Genomic DNA, 6247 nt, shown 5'->3' with positions numbered 1-6247 from the left:
ACTAAAAAAATATTCGTCGGAATAGCGGAATACAAAATTAAGAAACGCAAAAAAATAAAGGGGAATCTCACCCCCTTCTTTATCATAAAGAAAAGATATATTTTAAAACTTCTTTAAAAAGAAGTGCCTCTATATTTATATTATAGATTTATCCACTTAGATGAATAAATATTATTAATGAATATGTATCACAATCCATCTCGAGGTATTTGGATCAATACCTATTCGGTGGATCTTTTTTTTTTCTCTGCCAGGAACCAGATTTGAACTGGTGACACGAGGATTTTCAGTCCTCTGCTCTACCAACTGAGCTATCCTGACCTTTTCTTGTGCATCATCCTAGTAGAGTATTTGTATCTATGTCAATTAAAAGGACTAAAAATTAATTAAAGTATTTCAAATTTAAAATTTGAAAATGGGGGGGTAGTCCTATGCATTGTGCATGGTTTACTTAAATAAAACTTAAAAATAGAGTGAATAACCAAGATTTCTTGCCGATACTCTAATAAAAAAGAAATCTATTCAATGAATAGGATAAGATCCATTGAGTTCTCTTCGCATTCCTTTGTGAAAGAGTAGAATGAGAAAGCTAATGAATCTTAAACCCATTGCATTGATAAAAAGAAAAAAAAGAGGATAAATAATAATAATATAGTATAGTTAGGGAATAAAAGAGGATTTGGGGATAGAGGGACTTGAACCCTCACAACTTATAAAGTCGACGGATTTTCCTTTTACTAGAAATTTCATTGTTGTCAGTATTGACATGTAGAATGGGACTCTCTCTTTGTCCTCGTCCGATTAATCCACTTTTTTAAAGATCTCGAAAACTTTGAATTTGAATTGAAGAATTTGATTATTCAATATTCGATTGGAGTGGATTCACAATAATGAAAAAAAAAAATTATGATATGAGTTTTTTATTTCATAATCATTATCATTTCTAATTTCATTTTTAAAAAAGATAAAGAACCTATATTATAATTATAATATAATATGAGTTCTGTGATTAATCGTTTGCTATGTCAGTATCTATACGTGTTTATTAAATGTATAAGGTATAAAACCCCTCTTTCTCTAATTTAGAATTAGAAGGAATTCCACTAACAACACAACGTAATTAACTCGATTCGTTAGAACAGCTTCCATTGAGTCTCTGCACCTATCCTTTTCCTTTGTATTCTAGTTCGAGAACCCCTTGTTTTCTCAAAACACGGATTTGGCTCAGGATTGCCCTTTTTTAATTCCAGGGTTTCTCTGAATTTGGAAGTTACCACTTAGCAGGTTTCCATACCAAGGCTCAATACAATCAAGTCCGTAGCGTCTACCGATTTCGCCATATCCCCATTTCCCTCTTCTTTGAGACCAGGATTCCTTGTGTAATTTCATCCATCTCTTAGTTTTTTTTTTGAATCATTGAGTTCATCACTCAACGTAGTCTAGCAGTTCAGTTCGACTCTATTTGAGAGACCTCGCTTGCTTATTGCAATTCAGAATTGAATTGATTCTATCCTTGATGTATTTGCAATTCAATCCGAATCAATATATCCAAAAGTTTTTATCTCCCCCACCTCCCGTCTTACTTTTTTATAGTATTCAAAATTATACTATAACGCTTGATATTTATTCTTTTTTTCTAATCAGAATTAGCAATTTTATTTACTCTGACTCTATGTTCCCCTTAGTGAAATATTAATCCTCAAATTATTAACAAATAATAAAGTCTATAATGATCAAATGAAAATACCAATAAATTCTATAATTTTATTTTTTAATATCCTATAGTTAAGCATATCAAGCTAACTTTATCTTTAAGAAGTTTTAGTATTTTTTTATTTTTATAAGTATAACTTCAAATTTAGAACTAGTTAATAGCTAAGATTAATAACTAATATCTGAGATTTTACGGATTTCCTATACTATACCTATTTCTATTTGTTACACTATTTCCGTTATGTAAGCCCACTTAGCTCAGAGGTTAGAGCATCGCATTTGTAATGCGAGGGTCATCGGTTCAAATCCGATAGTCGGCTTTTTTTTTTCTCTATCGATGTTCTACGAACAAGAATCTCTTTTTTTCCGAATTAAATGGAGAATCCAGGATCTTTTATGTTTTTTACCTTACAATTTTGCTAGATACAAAACAATAAAATAAATAATATATATATACAAAAAATAAAGATTTTGATGAAATTCCATTTTTTTGGGTACTTTAGTTGATTTTACTCTGTTTATCCTGTAGTTTAATTCAGTTTTAATTTCGATGTATTCTGTAATGTAAATACAATGAAATTAATTGTGTAAAATGAAATTTCAATAAAATAAAAAAAGGAGTCTTCATGTCCCGTTATCGAGGACCTCGTTTAAAAAAAATACGCCGTCTGGGAGCTTTACCAGGACTCACTAGAAAAACACCTAAATCCGGAAGTAATCTTAAAAAAAAATTCAATTCTGGGAAAAAGGAGCAATATCGTATTCGTCTTCAAGAAAAACAGAAATTGCGTTTTCATTATGGTCTGACAGAACGACAATTACTTAGATATGTACATATCGCTGGAAAAGCAAAAAGGTCAACAGGCCAGGTTTTACTACAATTACTTGAAATGCGTTTGGATAATATCCTTTTTCGATTGGGTATGGCTTCAACCATTCCTGGGGCCCGCCAATTAGTCAACCATAGACATATTTTAGTTAATGGTCGTATAGTCAATATACCAAGTTTTCGTTGCAAACCCCGAGATATTATTACTACGAAAGATAACCAAAGATCAAAAGGTCTGGTTCAAAATTATATTGCTTCATCGGACCCGGGGAAATTGCCAAAGCATTTGGCGATTGACACGTTGGAATATAAAGGACTAGTAAATAAAATCCTAGATAGGAAGTGGGTCGGTCTCAAAATAAATGAGTTGTTAGTTGTAGAATATTACTCTCGTCAGACTTGAACTTAACGAAAAAAGGAAAGGTTCATAGAATTTTCTTCCCCTTCCCCTTTCCCCGAACTAAATCGCCCTAAGACCATTACCATTAATTTGTATTTTCCCATCAACTAGCTAAAATTGATTAACCCTAGGATTAGGATCCTTTTTTCTTTTTTCCTCTATGTGTATTTTACATACCACAGTAATTTGCTATAGAGAATTTCTAATTTCTATTAAATCAAAATAAGATAATATAAGATATTATTGCTGGAAAAAATTGTTATTTGATTTGATACATTGTGATCCTTAACGTTGATGAATTAAGAAAAACGGAAAGAGAGGGATTCGAACCCTCGGTAAACAAAAGTCTACATAGCAGTTCCAATGCTACGCCTTGAACCGCTCGGCCATCTCTCCTACATAACTTATTATGGAAAATAAACTGAGTGAATAGCGAGTTTTCTTATTCCTGCAGTACAGGTACAACCGCAACCACTCGGGGGTTCCATAGTTCTATTGGAAAAATTCCTTTTGATCTAAGTGGAAGGATACAGGATTTTTTACTAGAAATTGCGCTCGCTATAAAAAAAAAGTTTTAATTTGGGTTTTCCCGCAACTAAAGAAAAAGAAAATGGAAGAATTCTTCTTATTGCATAATAAAATAAAGAAACCTTAGAATTCCGTTTGCATAAGATACGCTACACCATACTATCGAAATCAAAAATAGGGTATGAGACAATTAATAACTTTGAAAACACGAAATAGTTGATAACATAAGTTGTTGTTCAGAAATAGCAAAGTGGAATGAAATCCAGTCTTAGTCAAATATTTCATATCTCTTCGTGTCCAAGCAGAAGGAAAAGGATACAATTTGAGCTGAGCGGAAAATCCATATCTCTATCTCTCTTATCCATTTAAAGCATATGGATTTAGAGTAGAGCATATGGATCAATCTATTTATAATTATAAGAATCGAATGTGTTTGTTTTTATGTTATTTTGTGAAGGAATGAAAACAATTCTATATAGAATGGGTTGGGAATTATGCCTAGATCCCGTGTAAATGGAAATTTCATTGATAAGACCTCCTCAATTGTAGCCAATATTTTATTGCGAATAATTCCGACAACCTCAGGAGAAAAAAAGGCATTTACTTATTATAGAGATGGTGCGATTTGACTCTTTTTTTTTGCTTTTTTTTAGCCCTACCTATACCTCAGTCTTACGAAAAAGAGAGGGGGTTGGCATAGAGAGAACCAAATTTGTAAAGCAAACAAACCCACGCTTCGGGAAGGTGAGGCGAACTAACAATTCCTTCCGTCGTGTATCCTCGATTGATGCGGCTTCAGATACTTCAATTGTAGATTTGAGTATTGAGCGAAAGGTTACACCTACAGGATATGGTATGGTATGGATTACAGGCCAATCCTACTCTATTAGTATCCGTAGGCAGCATAGGGGAGAAAAGCACTACACCTAGAAATAGGAATCAACAAGAGAAAAACTTTGTTAGAAATTACCCCTTTCCTGATCGGTATCAGGGCTGGGAAGAATGGTTGGGATAACAAACAACCATCAGGTTTGTACTTTGGATACCCCTATAACCATCAAAGATCGTTGAAGTAGCTAATTCCTCTAAATAGGAGGCGTTGAGAACAAAGAAATTATTGGAGCTATCGTTTTCCTCTAGCATTAATAGAATTCATTGGTGTTAAGAAAAACCTCTTGTGGGAAGGTTGGCTAGAGATTTCTTGGAAAAATACCAGCCCCTTTCGGTTCATAATGAGACGGGACTAATTCTATTTTGATTCTATAGATTATTTCGCTTAGTACTATTATGTACAGAAGGGAGGAGCCGTATGAGATGAAAACCTCATGTACGGTTTTGGAACGGAGATTTTTTGAATAGAATGAACGACCGTAACGGATGTTGGCTCAATCCGAAGGAAATTATGCGGAAGCTTTGCAAAATTATTATGAAGCTACGCGACTAGAAATCGATCCCTATGATCGAAGTTATATACTCTATAACATAGGCCTTATACACACAAGCAATGGAGAGCATACAAAGGCTTTGGAATATTATTTCCGGGCACTAGAACGAAACCCCTTCTTACCGCAAGCTTTTAATAATATGGCCGTGATCTGTCATTACGTGCGACTATCTCCACTATAGAAAGAAAAAAAAAAAGAGAGGATCAAATTTTCTAGTAAATACTAGAAAAAAGGGCTTTCTACATAGGGATCGTAAAAACAACGATTTTTCCCTATCAGCTGTAGGAAGGAAGGACACTTCACGAGAATCAAAAAACGAAGAAAGTATGGCCTATACTACTACTCTATGGATAAAGTTTCTCAAATTGATAGAGAAAGCACCGTAAAGATCAATTAGTGAGCGACTGGGTCGATACAACTAAAAAAAACTGCTTACTTATCCCATGATATGGGGCAAAATTTAGGAATCCGCTTATGTAATAGAGCCGATCCACTAAGGGATTAAGCAGCGGTGTAGTATCAGATCCCAAAGATAGTAAGTTCTTTTTTCTTTCTTATGGAAAAAAGTCTTTTTCAAGGATTCTATAGAGATTTCATATATGAAAACGGGATAGTTACCTTTCAGAAAATTTGAACGAAGGCTCTATATCTATCTATGCTTCATTCTTCTGAAGGTGGGAAAAAAGATCAAACTGATTATTGATAAAAATTAGGGTTTGAAACTTAGGTAATTAATTTCTTCTGCTTAACCCAAGAACAAATTGGATCGATTTTTGATAAATCGAATTCAGTTAAGATAGGGGAAATTCAGATAGCAATTTCTGAGCCGTATGAGGTAGGAAACTCTCAAGTACGGTTCTAAGGGAAGGAACTTCCTATTCCGACCGAGGAGAACAGGCCATTCTACAGGGTGATTCGGAAATTGCGGAAGCTTGGTTTGATCAAGCTGCTGAATATTGGAAACAAGCTATAGCGCTTACTCCGGGAAATTATATTGAAGCACAGAACTGGTTGAAGATTACGAAGCGCTTTGAATTTGAATAAGACCATGCTCCTTCTTTTTCATAAAATGGGTGGTTTGGTTGTTGATCCATTAATCAAATAAATTAGGTCGTAAGATCGAATCAAGAATTTCATTATATCCATTTCTTATACCTTCTATTTTATATGATATTTCATAAGAATAAACCATAGGGATAGGGTCTAGAATAGAAGTAATAAACTGAATAAAAAGAGGGGGCAATCTAAATATTGCTAATATATTAGGACCATCTTATTAATAATTCTAATGAGTTATCTTGGAATTTAGAATCAAATAAAAAACCCTATATT

General features: G+C 33.6%; 3 non-coding genes across 3 annotated transcripts; 1 reads left to right on the top strand and 2 right to left on the bottom strand.

Moving 5' to 3' along the window:
* Window positions 1-248: 248 nt before the first annotated feature.
* TRNAF-GAA (transfer RNA phenylalanine (anticodon GAA)) lies at window positions 249-321 on the bottom strand. Its single transcript has one exon. It is a non-coding gene; the product is annotated as a tRNA-Phe (tRNA).
* A 1639-nt stretch (window positions 322-1960) lies between these two features.
* Window positions 1961-2033, top strand: TRNAT-UGU (transfer RNA threonine (anticodon UGU)). The gene has a single exon. It is a non-coding gene; the product is annotated as a tRNA-Thr (tRNA).
* Window positions 2034-3251: 1218 nt separating this feature from the next.
* Window positions 3252-3338, bottom strand: TRNAS-GGA (transfer RNA serine (anticodon GGA)). Its single transcript has one exon. It is a non-coding gene; the product is annotated as a tRNA-Ser (tRNA).
* Window positions 3339-6247: the final 2909 nt, after the last annotated feature.

Source organism: Aegilops tauschii, unplaced genomic scaffold (genome assembly GCF_002575655.3).
Source record: "Aegilops tauschii subsp. strangulata cultivar AL8/78 unplaced genomic scaffold, Aet v6.0 ptg001134l_obj, whole genome shotgun sequence".
In the NCBI taxonomy this organism is placed as follows: domain Eukaryota; kingdom Viridiplantae; phylum Streptophyta; class Magnoliopsida; order Poales; family Poaceae; genus Aegilops; species Aegilops tauschii.
Note: the sequence above shows the minus strand (reverse complement) of the source record. Positions and strands in the feature narration are given on the sequence as shown.